General features: G+C 41.2%; 1 pseudogene; it reads left to right on the forward strand.

Moving 5' to 3' along the window:
• The first annotated feature begins 11,793 nt into the window (after nucleotides 1-11,793).
• On the forward strand, nucleotides 11,794-17,902 carry LOC126026304 (pre-mRNA-splicing factor CWC22 homolog; annotated as a pseudogene).
• The last annotated feature ends 516 nt before the right edge of the window (nucleotides 17,903-18,418 follow it).

Consider the following 18,418-nt stretch of genomic DNA (forward strand, 5'->3'; position numbering starts at 1 on the left):
TGTGGGTGGGGGGGTACTGGAGTTCTGAGAGGAGCAAGCAGAGGCAAGGTCTTCCATCCATGTCCCTTCCCGAGGGAATAATTTTGGTTCCTCTGTGGTCTGGATGGTGGTCAAGGATAGGATGCAAACTTGAGTCTAGGGGAGAGACTGCATGTATTTTTTTTATGTGTGTGTGCTTTTTGGGCCACACTCAAGGGTTACTCCTGGCTATGCGCTCAGAAATCGCTCCTGGCTTGGGGGACCATATGGGACGCTGGGGGATCGAACTGCGGTCTGTCCTAGGTTAGCTATTGCAAGGTAGATGCCTTTCCCCTAGCGCCACCGCTTCAGCCTGACTGTATGTATTTAATAATACATTAGGCAAGTTTCTATTTTCTGCGCTCAATACACTTATATGAAAAATAGAATGATGAATATAATAGTACATTATCTCCTAGAATTTTAAAAATGATCAGTTTAGTAGAACAAGGCCTGGCAACTAAAAACCTCTTGATAAATAGTAGCTATTACTATCATTACTATAAGCAATAAAATCACACTTTAACAATTATTCCAAGTACCCAAAAGTCTCAACAAAGGTATTTACACAATTTAAATGACACTTCATAAAATCAGCCATTTTCCTTTGCTGTTTGACTAATAATTGCCAGGCATATCACATCCTTCCCCCCCTCTTTTTTTAGTTTTTAGACCATATCCAGCAATGCGCAAGGGTTCCTCCTGGCTCTGCACTCAGGAATCACACATCGTGGAGTTTGAGGGACTATATAGGATGCTGAGGATCAAACCCAGGTTCACTGCATGCAACTGCTGTATTATTGCTCTGGCCCAAATATTTTTCCTCGGTTGTTGATTTAGTATGGTGTGGGGAGGGCAAAGAGGAGGGGACACACTAAGCAGTGCTCAGGGATTATCTTTAGCCCAATTTAGTCCCAGTTTAAGGAAGACCAATTGGAATCTCAGAGAAATGAAGTAACGCCCCTAAAACATACAAGTAAACAAAGCATGGCTTAAAATTCAGGCTCAGCCACTGCTAGACTGCAGATGCTCCCAATAAGCTAAATAGCAAACTAGTCACTGATGCTCATTTCTGCTTCTCCTTCTCTGATATAGTAACAACAGGTCAAAATTTCTGATTGTTATAGGGCCGGAGAGATAGCACAGCGGTAGGGAATTTGCCTAGCATGTGATTGACCTGGGAGGGACCCGGTTTGATTCCTGGGATCTCATACAATTCCCCAGTTTGCCAGGGACAATTTCTGAGTGCAGAGCCAGGAATAACCCCTGAGCACCACTGGGTGTATCCCAAAAATCAATCAATTAAGTTTTAAAAAATAAACAAAATTTCTGATTGTGTCATGTTTTTAAATTAAATTTATCTAGAGACTAGAGAGATAGTATATGGGTTAAGGAACTTGCCTTGCATGAGGCTAGCCCTGGTTTAATCCCTGACACTATATATAAGTCCCTGAGCACTGCCAGGAGTGGCCCCAAGCACAGAGTCAGAAGTAAGTTCAAGCAGAGCTGGTTGTGGCCCCCCTCAACTAAATTTATTTTACACATGTGCCCTTTGAGTGTCTGCATGCATTCAGTGCCAGGCCTCATGCCAGGGCCTAGAGAGACAGGTGGACCAGACCCTGGGCTCAATGTGCCTCTAAGAAGGAGGGAACAAAGAAATTAGACCACCGAGTACATACCCCAAAGTCTCCAAGAAACAATGGAATACAATAGAAAGAGATGTTTCTCAATGAGACATCAGCCCAACCTTACAGTGGTTGAGGGATATCACGTGATTAGGAGGTCTGTCTACTACAGCAGACAGGGGTTACCCTGCATGTGATAAACTCATGTTCAACATCCAACACCCCATATGGTCCCCTAAGCACTTCAAGGAGTGACCCCTGACCACAGGGCTAGTAGAAACCCCTGTGCACCACTGGGTGTGGCACTCCCAACAAAAAGAATTGCTTCCTGGAAGAACTGATGAGTTCATCAGTTAACATCTTACTCTTCCATCTAGTGTGAAAGTACTTCTTTCTGACTGATAGCAGGTATACACCCAAGAACATCATTATCTGCTTTTTTATTCATTTTTATTTTGTTTTAAGATCACATCTTTGAGCACTCATGACTCCTTGATTGATCTATGTTCAGGTGTCATTTCTGACCATACTCAAGGGCCCATACGTGGTGCCAAGGATTGAATCTTTGTCAGCAGAATCCAAGGCAAGCTCCTTAATCCCTTTATTATCTCTGCTGCCCCCATTATTTTTCCCTCATTATAGTTATCTAGGGGGAGTTTTATTAGCCCCATTTTACAGAAGAGAAAACTAAAGCTTGAGAAAATTCAAAAGTTATCTAAGGGCATTCAGCTAATAAGTGGTGCTAGTAGGATTTAAAGCTTTCAATCCTGTCAGTATACCTGAGCCTCTAGCCATGACCTCAGATTTTCACTCCTATGTTGTTTACCTATTTCAGGTGAGTTGAATTGAATCATAATTTTGCTTTCATATATAGCTTTATGTTTTGCAGTTTAATTGTTTAATTAAGCATCATTCCATGAGAATAATTTTACTATAAAAGACAAATCATCATCTTAATTATAGTACTAATAGACTCACTATCGCATCACCTTTCCCTAGAGCTTACATATTCCTTGCATAGGATATGCACATGGATATTACGATAGATTGAGAAACCTGGCAAAGATCTATTCAGTTTTGAATTGGATTTGGTGGTCCAGAGTATTGTTCTTCTAGTTTGAACCCAGTTTTGAATTGTGAATTTTAATTGGATGATTATGCTGATAATATCAGCGCAGTTTTTTTTGGGGGGGGAGGCGGGATTATCCTTTTTTTATTTATTTATTATTTATTGCCTTGAGAAATTTGGAAAAAAGGAAAGTTACTAGATGCCTTCATAAATCTTCCTTTCATAGCAGCATGAATCAAGACTATTTACATAAACAGCAAAAGAGAGGATGCCGGGATATTCGTCAAGAAGTCATTAGTTGAAAGGGGAAGAGAAAGGGCGGGAGAGATTGTACAGCGGCGTTTGCCTTGCAAGCAGCAGACCCAGGACCTAAGGTGGTTTGTTCAAATCCCGGCATCCCATATGGTCCCCCGTGCCTGCCAGGAGCTATTTCTGAGCAGATAGCCAGGAGTAACCCCTGAGCACAGCCGGGTGCGACCCAAAAACCAAAATAGAAAAGAAAAGAAAAAGAAAAAGGAAGGGGAAGAGGAGCAAAGCGTGATTAGTGCAGCATTCCGGAAGCAACAAACTGCCCTGGTTCAGTTCTCTGAGCAGGGCTCAGTCCTCTTCTTCCATTCTATTCTCTCCACTCCAACTTCCAACTCCCATGCATATATACACATGTGATCCAACTTCTACAAATGTCTTGCTTATTCCTAAACAAGTCATGATTTTTCTTGAACTCCCCCACATTACCCCACCCCCAATTGCCACTGAGGTGAATTCCCATTCAGACCCTCTCCCAATCTTTTTTTTTTTTCAGTCTTCTTTCAGAGATTTCTATGTGTTGCAAGCCTTCTGAAAGCTTCTAGCCTTTTTTTTTTCTTTTTTCTTTCTTTCTTTCTTTCTTTCTTTTTTTTTTTTCTTTTTTGGTTTTTGGGCCACACCCGGCATTGCTCAGAGGTTACTCCTGGCTGTCTGCTCAGAAATAGCTCCTGGCAGGCACGGGGGGACCATATGGGACACCGGGATTCAAACCAACCACCTTTGGTCCTGGATCGGCTGCTTGCAAGGCAAATGCCACTGTGCTATCTCTCCGGGCCTGCCTTTTTTTTCTTAAACCATTGGAAATCATTTTTTTCAAATTATTGGTAGCTGGTCAGAGTCCTTGATGAGCTATTATTGGAGTTCTGCTGATTTCTTCTGTTTTCACCTCACCTCCAATAGGGACTTCACATCTGAATATAAGAATGGTTGCAGTAGGGGCCCGAGTGATAGAACAGCGGGTAGGGCACTTGCCTTGCACACGCTTGACCTAAGTTCGGTCACTGGCATCCCACATGGCCCCCTGAGCATGCCAGGAAGACGTCCTGAGCAAAGCTAGGAATAGCCCCTGAGCAACGCCGGGTGTGGTTAAAAAAAGACCAAAAAAAAAAAAGACCAAAAAAGAATGATTGCAATAGCCTCCAAAACCAGGGTTCACAACATATTTATTCATCCTCAAATTAACTCAGAAAGGAAATGCTTCAATATAGATACTATCGTAGGACAAAGTGTCAAGGAATCTCAGAATCTGTGAAGAAAACATCAGAGAAAATGCCAATGCTTAAAGAATCTTTGGCCCTATGTCTTCCTCCAGCTTAGTTTAATGGTATTTCATTGATTTATGCCAACGAGGAAACAATTATGAGGAGCCTTTTACTAAATAGCATTCATAGACTTCCAGTAATAGCAAGCAGAAAGGTTCACTCAAGGGGCCGAAATGGTGGCGCAGTGGTAGGTTGTTTGCTTTGCTGACCTAGGAAGGATCACGGTTCCGTCCCTTGATGTCCCATATGGTCTCCCAAGCCAGGAGCGATTTTTGAATGCATAGCCAGGAATAACCCCTGAGCATTACCGGCCTCAAAATAAAACAAAAAATAAATAAATAAAAAGAAAAGAAGGGCCAGGGAGATAGAATGGAGGTAAGGCATTTGCCTTGCATGCAGAAGGACAGTGGTTTGAATCCCAGCATCCCATATGGTCCCCCGAGCCTACCAGGAGCGATTTCTGAGCACAGAGCCAGGAGTAACCTCTGAGCACTGCCGGATGTGACCCAAAAACCAAAAAAGAAGAAGAAAAGAAAGAAAGAAAGAAAGAAAGAAAGAAAGAAAGAAAGAAAGAAAGAAAGAAAGAAAGAAAGAAAGAAAGAAAGAAAGAAAGAAAGAAAGAAAGAAAGAAAGAAAGAAAGAAAGAAAGAAAGAAAGAAAGAAAGAAAGAAAGAAAGAAAGAAAGAGAGAAAGAGAGAAAGAGAGAAAGAGAGAAAGAGAGAAAGAGAAGGAAGAAAGAGAGAAAGAGAAGGAAGGAAGGAAGGAAGAAGAAAGAGAAAAAAGAAAAGAAAGAAGGAAAGAAAGAAAGAAGGAAGGAAAGAAAAAAGAAAGATGCACTCAAACAGGCCACGAAAGTTTGAGAAAATGGCAGATACTGAAGAAAAAGAATAGAGTTGGTTTCTGGCCAAAATGAATCCCTCTAATTGTCCAATCAGCTTCTGTTTCGTTGTTGTTTTTTGTTTTGGTTTTTGGTTTTGGTTTTTTTTTTTTTTTTTTTTTTTTTTTTTTGTTTTGGGGCCATACTTGGTGGTATTCAGAAGTTACTCCTGGCTCTGAATTCAGTCATTACTCCTAGCAGTCCTCAGGTGACTCATATGGGATCCAGCCTGCATTGGCTGCATGCAAGGCAAACACCCTACTTGCTGTGCTATTGCTCCAACCCCTACAGTCAGCTTCTAAAAATCTCCTTCTTCCCTTGAGGTCCAAGAGATGCAAAAGCTAAGGGATGTTCATGCTTGACATCTGCTTTGCTGCCAAAACACCTGCTATGAGAAATCAAGGAAAAAGAGAAAGTTGCTTGCGTAAGGGAACCAAGTTCTTGCAGCCCAATACCCTTTAACTGCTTGTCCTGAAGTTGTGTGCTCCTTCCATGTTGGCATGGTTGCATGTGCTCTACTCAGACCACAGCACAAATGGACAAGGAAGGTTCCGAATGCACACATATCTACACACCCCCACCTTGCTCCACCCTCACCCCTGCAGCAACTCTTGTTAGCATTCAGCAAGTGGTGGGCTTTATGCATTTCAATTCTACCCAGCTCTGCCGGTGGTGCATTTACTGCTCGCCTCTGGGGAAGTGATTATTGCAAATGTGCATAATTTTATCCACAATATACAGTATCGTGTGAAGCTTGCTTTTATTGCCTTCAGCCTTTTCTTTCTTACAATTTATTTTAATACCTTTGGAATTATTATCCCAAACATTAGCCAGCTGGCCCGCTGGGGTTTCCCTGGCCGGATTCTGGGTCTCTCTCTTTCTAATCCTCTCTTCATGGATAATCCACGCTAATGCTTCTTGGCTCTTGAGAGAGTTTCGCTATTACTACCTGTTGCTTAGAAATTTCCTTGGCCTTGTGTAGGTGGTTCTAATCGTTTTGTAATGAACACCTTATTGAGTCAGCTGAGGTCAGGGTTATATTCATTTCTCTCTCTCTCTCTCTCTCTCTCTCTCTCTCTCTCTCTCTCTCTCTCTCTCTCTCTCTCTCTCTCTCTCTCTTTTCCAGATTTCTGGATACTGACTTTTCTTTTCAATTTTTGCCCTCTAAGCAACTATTTGGCTGGTGTTTAAAATGAGAGTGAAATTGTGTGTGTGTGTGTGTGTGTGTGTGTGTGCTTATGTGTGTGTATGTGTGGATGAGAGAGAGAGAGAGAGAGAGAGAGAGAGAGAGAGAGAGAGAGAGAGAGAAGTGAGAAATATAATGAAAACTGTGATACGCTCTCAGAAAAAAGGCCTTTATTTTCTCTAATGCTCCTCAGATACCAAGTATCCATGAATTTTGTCTTTGCCAACTGGAGAACTTTGAATTTTTCCTAGGATTTTCCTGACCTAAGAGCTGAGAGGCCAGTGCTGATCTGATATCTGAGGGAAGTCCAGGCGGAGGAAATGCCTGGAGGCCCCCAGCAGGCAAAGGGCTCTGGAACCAAGCTTGCTCTCATCTGGCCCCTCCTAAATCTTGACCACACAAGTCCATGTGTGAACTGGAGTGGGATGGGTGGCACTGTGGCAGGTACACCAAGACCCTCAGAAACCTCAGGGGAAGCCCCCAAAAGCCAGTGCTTCCCAGCATACATTTCAGGAACTGGTCCCCAGCTCTAGGATAAACTCTAGTGTTTCTGTCCTAAAGGGAGGATTTGTTCAAAGCTGCCTGTACTGTGCAGCAGAATAATCAATGTCGACAAGTTCATGCCAGCTCCAGAGCAGTTTTAACATGAGCCTTAAGACTGTGGCTCAGAAGGACAATTCATCTCTTTCTCCTGCATTCCTGGCAGTTTCCAGGCTTGTGTGTATAAGCTGGTCTTGTTCCCTCCCCCTTATTCTATTATTTGTATCTGGTTGTTCTCTGAATTTGGCAGATTGCCTGGCACTTAGGAGGTAATTAATAAAATGAGGGAAGGAGGGAAGAAAAGAGAAAAGCGGGAAAATAGGAGGAGGAGGAGGAAGAGGAGGAGGAAAGGAAGGCTGAGACAAGAAGGAAGAGGATTGGTTTCACGATGAAATTTAGGAAACAGCGAAAGCAAAAAAAATAATAATAATAATAATAAGATTTAGTCAAAAGCTCACGAAGAAATCACCTTTGTAAAGATTTGTTCCCTTGACAGAGTTGAAACAACGCTGCATATTTAACTCTGTCTCTTGCCTTTTCAATTCTCATTATGTTGCCAGTATTTTCACATGTTCAGGTTGCTGAAAACAACTTATTTAATGTCTAGATAATAATTTACCCTTTGATGAATCCCTGGTTTTTAATACCTTTCTCCTACAATTGAGTTCACAGCAATTTTCTTTTAAAAAAATTTTTTTTTTACTTAGATTTTTGGGCCACACCCGGCGGCGCTCAGAGGTTACTCCTGACTCTGCTCCAAAAACGCTCCTGGAAGGCTCGATGGACCATGAGGGATGCCAGGAATTAAGCCCAAGTCCATCCCGGCTTGCAAGGCAAACACCCTACCACTGTGCTATCACTTTGGCCCCATGAGATCACAGCACTTTTCTGATATTGGTTGAAATGAACTTGCATTTCCTCTAAGAAGTTAGTTATACTTTCAGTGGTCCGTCACAAAGCAGTAACATTGATGGAACTCATGGATTTACACTGAAATCATATAAAATACTTAAAGTATCATAGTTTATGTGGCTGGAGCCAATCCGGTTCAATTTTATATGATCGATCATATATGTCTCCATAAGCCCTGTCTGTAGTGAAACCTGAGCATAGAGCCAGGAGTAATCCCTGATCATTGTCGGGTATGGCCTAAATCCTCCCCTCCAAATTTAGAATTTACTAACTATAACTGGTTCAGTATTTTAACCACAGAGACTAAGTTATTCCCTTTTCTGGTAACAAAGCCAGAAATTCAATGCAATGCACCGAAAATCAGAGCTTTTCTTGAAAAAAATGTTCAAGTTCTGCAGGTCATTGTTCATTTTGAGCTACATCATTCCTGCTTTCTCCCTCTAACATTTCCAGGTCTAGTCAAAAGTGATTATACTTCATATTACTCTCAAATGATTACAACGTCAAAATAGAAAGTTACTTCCCTAAGGTAATGTGGGTTTGAAAGAGTCTACATATCTATGTATTTAGGAGGGGGGGGGTTCATGTTAGTTTATCTGCCTGCAATGAGAATGCCAATCCCTATACACCACTGTCCACTGAACTTCCCTCCTACACTTCCCCTGACTTGGTAGCTTCAGTTCTGTCATCAGAGGACAAGGGCCTGTTTCTATGGGAGACCATCTGCTCCCTTACTTTGTTTCTCAAGAGCCACACCTCAGCAAAATCACTTGCTTATTTTTCTTCCTTTTTTGACATATCATTTACCAAATTCATCCATATTGTAAGTAAGATTTCATCTTTTCTTCTAACTTAGTAGTATTCCACTGAGTATTATGTTATAACTACTTTATTTTCATTTTTTTATTTTTGGGTCTTGCTCAAAACTTACTCCTGGCTCTGTGCTTGGGGTGAACATAGGTGGTGCTGTTGATTAAAACAGAGTTAGCTGCTTGTAAAGCAATATCTTTTTTTTTTTTTTTTTTTTTTTTGGTTTTTGGGCCACACCCGGCATTGCTCAGGGGTTACTCCTGGCTGTCTGCTCAGAAATAGCTCCTGGCAGACACAGGGGACCATATGGGGCACCGGGATTCGAACCAACCACCTTTGGTCCTGGATTGGCTGCTTGCAACGCAAACACCGCTGTACTATCTCTCCGGGCCCCGTAAAGCAATATCTTAACCACTGGACTCTCTCTGACCCTTGTTACAACTCCTTATCATCATCTTCTATCTTTGGGCACTTGGATTGTTTCCAGATCTTGACTGTTGTAGACAGTGCTGCAATGAACCAGTTGCGCACATAGCTTTTTATTAAATTAGCAAATTTTTTTTTTGCTTTTTTTGGACCACCCCCGGTGACACTCAGGGGTTACTCCTAGCTATGCGCTCAGAAATTGCTCCTGGCATGGTGGACCATATGGGATGCCGGGGGATCGAACCACGGTCCATCCTAAGTTAGCACGTGCAAGGCAAACACCCTACAGCTTATGCCACCACTTCGGCTTCTAAATTAGCGATTTTGTGTATAATGTCAAAAGCCATTATCAAAGCTATAACTCATCAAATATGACTGGTGATCTTTAGTATCCCATTGCTAATCCTCTTTGGTACCTTGGAAGCAACATTACCTTTCAGCAGTTCTTACAGTTAAATGTTTTATTTGAAGCTGTGCTTAATGCCATGTTGATTTCTGAGCTGATTCCTTTTTCCTAATGAGCTTTAAAAGAAAATAATTAATAAAATATCACTTAAATATTGCTACAGGTAAACAATATGATACACAAAGCTAGTCCTAAAATGGAGCTTTATATATTTTTCTACAAGCTACCAAGATAATCAAGATTTGTAGATTCTTCTTTGAAAGTTGACTATTATTGGTAAAAATATTTATTACTTCCAAGAAGAGTGAATCGACAAGCTGTCATTTTTAGCTATTTTTTTTTCAGGCCATACATAGTTATGCTCAGGGTTTACTCCGGGCTCTTTGCTCAGGGGTCACTTCCGGTGATATTCAGGGCACTATATACAGGTCTGGGGATTGATCAGAGCTTGGTCCCATGAAAGTCAGGTACAAATCCCTGTAATTTCACAGCCCTGGACACATTGTCTTAAATGCAATTGATTCATGTATTCGAACTGCAAGGGTTAGTATGGGTACAAATTCACCATCAGAAACTCCTAGAGCATTCAGTGCATCATAGCATTGGACTCTGCCTCCTGATTATTCCCGTGGACCAGTGGACTGTGCCAGCCATTATTTCTTGGCCTACATCATCTTTGTTCACCTCCCTCCTTCTGGACCAAAAAGCTTATTTTACTAGACATTAAAAATCCAGCATGTTTAAGCCCTTCACCTCCAACCCTAGGTCCTTCTGTCTCCTCTTTGTTTCTCCTACCCTCATCTATTGGTCTCTGATACTTGCCACTCCACTCCTAAAATACTTCAAGCTTTTAGTTATCATTTTATGTGGGCACCTGTCATTTCTGCTAGTACTTTAATGCTCATACCCATTGGTAGTCAAGTGTTCTTGGGTGGGGCTCTGCCAACAATTCTTGGTCAACTGGGCTAGTGGATCAATGCAAGGGCTTGAGGAGAAGAAGCTGCTTAATCTATAGTTTGAGGGATACCAAGGCCCTCCTAGTGATGTTTGGAAACTATTCCTAGCAGTGCTTGGGGGCCTTCAGGGGATTATGCTGTGATAGGAATTGGTCCTGTGTTCCAAAATGTAATATTTCTCAATTTTAGTATTAATTATTTTTAAGTTTTGGCGCTATAATTGATGGTGCTCAGGGATTTCTCAGGGATCACTTCTGGTGGGCTCATGAGATTATATGGGATGCTAGAGAATGAACCAAAGTCGGTCACTTGCAAGGCAAGTGCCTGTACGATGTACTATCTCTTGGGTCCAGTATTCACATTGTTCAAGTGTTCCATTGTTCAAGCAGTCCAAGTGATATTGATGTTGACCACAAGATCATAAAGTCTTCTTTGGAACAAGCATCAGCATAACAGTTGTTACCTGAGCATATAGTAGTAAAAACCCCCTAAGGAAAGTAAAGTTAGTGCCAGTTAATGTAAAATTAATGACATAACAGGACCAATAAATTTAATCACAGCTATTGGGGCTTTTTATTTGGTGGCAATATAATCATATGTTATAAAGAACTGTAATGAGGGTCAGAGCAATAGTACTGCGGGTAGGGCATTTGCCTTGTACACAGCCAACCTGGCTTCTATCCCCAGTATCTCATATGGTCCCCAGAGCACCTCCAGGAGTAATTTTTGAGTTCAGAGCCAAGAAAAACTCCTAAGTTGGGTATGGCCCCAAACAAAGAAAAAAACAAACAAACAATAATGTAATGGACCTTGCATATTTTCTATATTGTAATAAGATTTCCAATGTGAAGATTCCTATAATTATTCTATGTGTAGAGTGGGGAAAGAAAGGAAGAGGAAAGGAGAGGGAGGAGGAGAGGAAGGAATGAGAGAAAAGGGAGTCAGAGAGGGAGGGGGAGAGAGACAGAGAGAGAGGGAGGAAGGGAGAGAGAAGCAGAGAGGTAGGGAGAGAGGGCATTTTCACGTGGCTATCCCACTCTGGCTTAAGTGCATGATGTGAGGACGCATGACTGGTTTTGTGAAATTGGGTACTTAGCAATACTAAGGCCAGATGCCCACTCAACAGTGTGCCAAAGTAAAAGCTTGGCATCTTGTTATTTTGGAGAGGTGGTGAGACTGGATCATTCTCAACAAGCTAAAGGCTCGGTGATTCCTAAGTCCATCAACACTTGGAACCGAGCAGGCCAGGCAGAGCTATTAAACATGAATCGTGAGTTGTTTCTTTGCAACCCCATCATTTCTGTGCCAAGGACTCAGGAACTGAAATTCGGAAGGGGAGGGAAGAGGAGTCACTCTGAACTCGTGGACTATGGGAATGCTGATGTGGTGAGGAAGCGGGAATGACTTCAAAAACAGACAGATCAGGAAAGGGTGCCCAAGGCTTCGAGCAGAAACCAGATGTGGGGTTGGCTGCAGAAATTGACACACGTTAGCTTTGCCTCCTGATGTGAAGGTGGAAATCAGTTCTTGGTAGTGAGGAAATGAGAGCTGTGTTTGTAAAACCTTTAGATTAAAAAAAAAAAAGGTCATAAGGAGAAATAATAGAAAGGCAATTAAGGAATGGGCAGTCAAATAAGCTGAACCCCTTGCTCTTCTTCTCCACCCCAACTCTCCTTCCTTAACACCCAGCTTTGTGTGGTGGGGGTCTTTTAGCAACTGAGATAAGCTGCTGATGGAGAGGCTGAGCTGAGGAATAGAGGAATCTAGGGAATTGCTAACAAGAGTCTAAAAAAGAGGACAGAGATAGAACAGGGGTGAGGCCATCCTTGCAGACAGCTGATACTGGTTTAATCCCAGTTCCCTAAGCACTGCCAGGAGTGACCCCTGAGCATAGATCCAGGAGTAACCCCTGACCATGGCTGGGTGTGATCAAAAACTCCCCTAAAATTTCTGTAGGGAGGCCAGAGCAATAGCACAGGGAGTAAGACATTTGCCTTGCAAGCGGCCAACCTGGGTTTAATCTGCAGCATCCCATACTGAGCGTTCCAGGAGTTTTTTGAATAAAGAGCCAGGAGTAACCCCTGAGCACTGCTGGGTGTGACCCCAAAACAAACACACAAATGAAACCCAAAGACTCCAGGAACTGGGAAGGGATGAGAATAAGCACATGCGAAGACACAGCTGCTCTGTCTCCAGGGTTAGTAAGTGCCCGTGGGTGTTAGGTTACACTTTATTTTACCTAAAACAAAGATCATCCCTAGTTCCTTTGTATGTTTGTTTACAACTTGGATTTACCTCAAAACAGAGATTGTCTTATTTACTAGGTTTACAAGTAAGTCTGGCTCAGGATAGCCTGAGCTATATCTGTCCTTACTGCCCTACCCAGGGTGGTCTCTGTATTCAATAAAAACAGCTCTGGCCTATGCAAAAAAAAAAAAAAAAAAAAGAAAAAAGAAAGAGAGAAAAGAAAAAAGAAAGAAAAAGAAAAGCAAAAAAGAAAAAGAAAAAGGCATGAGAACTGTTTTCTGGTTACCCGAGAATCAGCTGAAATGAGAATGATCTGGAACTGAGTTCTGGCTCATAAGATCACTCATTTACTGATTGTGACAAGTCTTCGACCTCTCTTGACCTCAGAGTCATGTCTTTATTTAGGAAATTAATTTTATGGCTCTAAGTATTTGGTTTGACGAGGATTAAAAATGTAGCTATGATCTGTAAATATAAAGACCTATGTGGGGTCAGGACTGGGATGAACTCTGGGGACATTGGTGGAGGGAGGCTGACACAGGTAGTGGGTTTGATGCTGAACATTGTATGTCTAAAGTTCAACTATGAAAAACTTTGTAAATAAAAAAATGCCTTAAAGAAAAAAAATTAAAAAACAAAAACAAACAAACAAAAAAAACAGCTCCCTAGGATGTGACAAGATGATGGGATGATTGGATTGTTCCCTACTTGGTATTCCCTTCTGTCCTAGGGTGTGACCTGGTTCTTGTCAATAAAAGCAGGAGTATGAGGAAGGCAGAGACTCATTCTTCTATCTTCTTCCACTGAGCTGTGTTCTTTCTTAGGAGCAGAAGGCTTGTGTGGTTGGACTTCATGCTTGAGGACTAGATTTCCTGAATCCATTCTTGTACCTTTTCGCTGTGTGGATTATTTTCTGCCTCGATGTTTTGCTTCCAGACCTACTGCTGGGGTTGTAAATAGTGACGTTTGCAGAAAGAAGAATTAAACTGTCCAGGAATCCGTGCCATTTTGTGCTTGTTCTTTGGAATAGCTTCAGGTCTCTGATTGATAAGCTCAATTGCAAAATAAAAAGTAGTGTGGGACAGATAAAACATTCTTCTGAGAGAAGGGAAAACTATCATTCATATCAGAGGACCTTCACACCTGAAGACAAACCAAGAATGATCCCCTCGGGCCCGGAGAGATAGCACATCGGCTTTTGCCTTGCAAGCAGCCGATCCAGGACCAAAGGTGGTTGGTTTGAATCTCGGTGTCCCGTATGGTCCCCTGTGCCTGCCAGGAGCTATTTCTGAGCAGACAGCCAGGAGTAACCCCTGAGCAACACCGGGTGTGGCCCAAAAAAAAAAAAAACAAAAAAAAAAAACAAAAACAAAAAGAATGATCGCCTCTGGATAGGGATTACTTTGATTATAGATCAAGTTATGAACATTCAAGAAGAGAACATTCTGATGATGGTAGCATAGAATCATGAAGCAGGAACCCAGAAAAACATAGAGCCATTATTGACCCATGATTCCTCTACTCAGGATGAACCTTCAACAAAGAATAAGAAAGAGGACCTGGACACGCTCCTTAGTTGCATAGGGGGAAACTTATATTGGTCCTGCAAAGCTCAGGTTGATGCAGGAACAAATAACATATAAGAATAACTTAGCATACCAGAAGATGATCTGGGCAGTCCTAAAGAAGTCTGTAGAGTCACAACCCTTAGGATGGGCTTGGATGGCAGTGGATGGATGAGGGACCTTTCTCTGCCATCCCAGGCCACGTGGCTCTGGAACCCCCTTCAGCTGGCGGGTATAGAACTCACTCACAGGCAGGCTTCCAGAGAGATAACATCTTTGTTTGCCCTGGCCATCACTTGTGGCCTATATCATAAACCTATTTAAATGCCATTCTTAGCTTTCCCTGCGTCTTAACTTCTTTCAGCCATGTCTCCTCCAACCTCCATGCTGGCAAATCCCCTTTGGCTCCTCAGGCCAAACCTTTTATAATCTCCCCCAGACCCCTCCCATTCCTAGGAGGGTCTAGCAGGTAAAGTCACAGTAAACTCGCCCAAGATCCCTCCCAGAAATGGGAGGGTCTAGTAGCTCAGGTTACACCAAGAATGTGGGGTAACAAAGTCAATCAATGGTCTTATCAACAAAGTCAACATTTCTAATATAGGTCTTATTATAAAAGAACTTTTGCAAGAAAATATAGTTAAAGGAAGGAGCTTTCTATCCAGATCTGTTTTGCAAGCCCAGAGTGCTTCTCCAATCTTTACCCATGTTTATGCAACATTGACTACAATTATAAACTCAAAATTTCCACAAATAGAAGAATTAATTCTCAAGAGATTAATTCTTAATTTTCTAAAAGGCTACCAAACAAATAATAAGCAACTTTGTCTAACTGCTTCAAACTTTGTGGAACATCTTATTAACCAGAATGTGTGGGCCGGAGAGATAGCATGGAGGTAAGGCATTTGCCTTGCATGCAGAAGGACGATGGTTCAAATCCCGGCATTCCATATGGTCCCCTGAGCCTGCCAGGAGCAATTTCTGAGCATAGAGCCAGGAGTAGCCCCTGAGTGCTGCTGGATCTGACCCAAAACAAAACAAAACAGGATGTGGCACATAAAGTTTTATGCTTAGAAATGCTTACTTTGCTACTGGAAAGACCAACCGATGATAGTGTTGAAGAGCTATCAGTTTTCTCAAAGAATGTGGCCTCAAATTAACACAAGTTTCACCAACGGAGATCAATACTATATTTGAACACCTTAAAAATATTCTCCACGAGTCTGAAGTTGACAAAAGAGTTTAGTGTATGATTAAAGTGATGTTTGCTGTTTGGAAGGATGAATTCAAGGACCACTAGTTATCCTAGAAGGACTTGATTTAGCTGAAGAGAATGATCAGTTCACTCATATGCCCACTCTGAAAGATGACTATAACCAAGTTGTTCTTAATGTTTTCAAGATGGATTCTAATTTTATGGAGAATGAAGAAAAGTAGAAAGCTATTAAGAAGGAAATTCTCGATGAAGGCGATAGTGATTCTAACACTGACCTAGATGCTGAAAGCCGTGAAGAAGAGGAGAGTGAAGATGAAGGACAAAAATTAAATATCCATGACAAAACAGAAATTAATCTAGTCTCATTTCATCATACAATTTATCTTGCAATTCATTCAAGTTTTCAAGTTGATATTTTGAAGAATGTACTCACAAACTTCTGAAAATGAAGTTTCCTAAAAGCCAAACCAAAAAACTCTGTAACATGATACTCAATTATTGTGCTCAACAAAGAACATAAGAAAAGTTTCATGGCTTATTAGCTGGGCGATTTTGCATGATCCGAAGAGAATACATGAAATCCTTTGAAGGTATATTCAAAGAACAATATGATACTACAGATTGCTCAGAAACACACAAATTGAGAATTGTTGCTGTTTGCTCACCTTTTATACACTGATTCATTTTCATGGAGTGTTCTCGAATGTATAAACTGAGTGAAGAAACCACTACATCATCTAGCAGAATTTTTGTTAAGATATTTTTCCAGGAACTATGTGAATATATGGGTCTTCCTAAATTTAATGCAATGTTAAAGGATGAGACCCTGCAGCCTTTCTTCGAAGGATTATTACCCTGAGATAACCCAAGGAATACTCGATTTGCCATCAATTTCTTTATGTCTAAAGGTTTTGGAGGGTTAACAGATGAATTGCATGAACACTTCAAAAATAGAACCAAGGTCGGGGCCAGAGAGATAGCTCTGTGGTAAGGAGTTTGCCTTGTACCTGGCAAACCCAGAACTGACCTGGGTTCGATTCCCGGCATCCCATGTGGTTCCCTGCCTGCCAGTAGTGATTTCTGAGTGCAGGTTCAGGAGTAACCCCTGTGCATCACAGGGTGTGGCCCAGAAAGTAGATGTTGAGCCAGATCACTTTTCCTCATCCTCCTCTCCTGAGTCTAACTTCTCTGCGTTGGATTCGTCTGACAGCGACAGCAGCTCAGAGTTATCCAGTGATAAAAGCAAGTCTTCAACCAGCAGCAGTCAAAGCTATGCTTCACTTAAAGATGTAAGAAAGAAGGGACGGGGCCGGAGAGATAGCATGGAGGTAAGGCGTTTGTTTGCCTTTCATGCAGGAGGTCATCGGTTCGAATCCCGGCGTCCCATATGGTCCCCCGTGCCTGCCAGGAGCAATTTCTGAGCCTGGAGCCAGGAATAACCCCTGAGCACTGCCGGGTATGACCCAAAAACCACGAAAGAAAGAAAGAAAGAAAGAAAGAAAGAAAAGAGAAAGAAAGAAAGAAAGAAAGAAGAAAGAAAGAAGAAAGAAAGAAAGAAAGAAAGAAAGAAAGAAAGAAGAAAGAAAGAAAGAAAGAAAAGAAAGAAAGAAAAGAAAGAAAGAAAGAAAGAAAGAAAGAAAAGAAAGAAAGAAAGAAAGAAAGAAAGAAAGAAAGAAAGAAAGAAAGAAAGAAAGAAAGAAAGAAAGAGAAAGAAAGAAAGAAAAGAAAGAAAGAAAGAAGAAAGAAAGAAAGAAGAAGAAAGAAAGAAAGAAAGAAAGAAAGAAAGAAAGAAAGAAAGAAGAAAGAAAGAAAGAAAGAAAGAAAGAAAGAAAGAAAGAAAGAAAGAAAGAAAGAAAGAAAGAAAGAAAGAAAGAAAGAAAGAAAGAAAGAAAGAAAGAAAGAAAGAAAGAAAGAAAGAAAGAAAGAAAGAAAGAAAGGCAGGCAGGCCAAGGGAAGACCAGAAAGAAAGATGTAGACAAATTGGTGCGGAAACAACATGCAAATAATAGGAAACATGAAAAAAGAATACCAGATGAAGGGCACCAGGAAACAGAGACTGAGCGGGAAAGAACACCAGAAAAGCATAGAGATAAAAACTTCAGAGATCCAAATTGAAGCAATCCCATATCAAAATACACTTCAGACAGAGGTATTGAACAAACTAGTTATAGTAGAATTGTGCATAATGGGGACCAAGAGATGTATACAGATTTTGAAAGTAAGCATGGTGACCCCCCAAAAAAAAGAGAGGAAAAAGAAATTCCTTTTCTGAAAATGATCACAGACACCAAAATAAAGACAGTGACAGTTTTAGAAGAAAAGAGACATCAAAGTCAAGAGAAAAGAATAGAAAATATTCAGGTTCCAGAAGTGACTGATGATATCAAAACGGCTGAGAAATGATGGGAACACTCTAGCAACTATTCTGAACAGGAAAATCAGGACCAATGAAGAGAAAAATCTCCAACAAAGCAGAAAAAGTAATTGTACAAATCAACAGGAAGTAAACATGCCTTATCTGAAGTTGAAACAAATGATTTTTCACTTAAGTGAACTTTATAGAGAATTCTTGTATAAAGTACTCATTTGTACATTTAAGAACTTTTCATTGCAACACCTTTTATAATTGATACATCTCAAGACCCAAGACCCTCCACTTCAAGGGACTTGAAATGTTTCACCAGAGAGGGATGTAATTGTTGCTTATATTTTGATAATAAAATAATCAAATGCTAAACAAAAAAAGTAATGAGAAGATGGAGGAATGGAAACCGAAATGCAAGTGAGTTCACACCGAGGAAGCTACTGTCATAGGAAGCCGTTTAGACGAGAATGAGGACAATAAAGATTATGTGCTCTTCGTATGCATAGGTGGTATGCATAGGTGGGTGACTTTTTAAAATAAATATCTTTATTCAAACACCTTGATTACAAACATGATTGTGGTTGGGTTTCAGTCATGTAAAGAACACTCTCCTTCACCAGTGCAACATTCCCACC

Source organism: Suncus etruscus, chromosome 13 (genome assembly GCF_024139225.1).
Source record: "Suncus etruscus isolate mSunEtr1 chromosome 13, mSunEtr1.pri.cur, whole genome shotgun sequence".
Classification (NCBI taxonomy): domain Eukaryota; kingdom Metazoa; phylum Chordata; class Mammalia; order Eulipotyphla; family Soricidae; genus Suncus; species Suncus etruscus.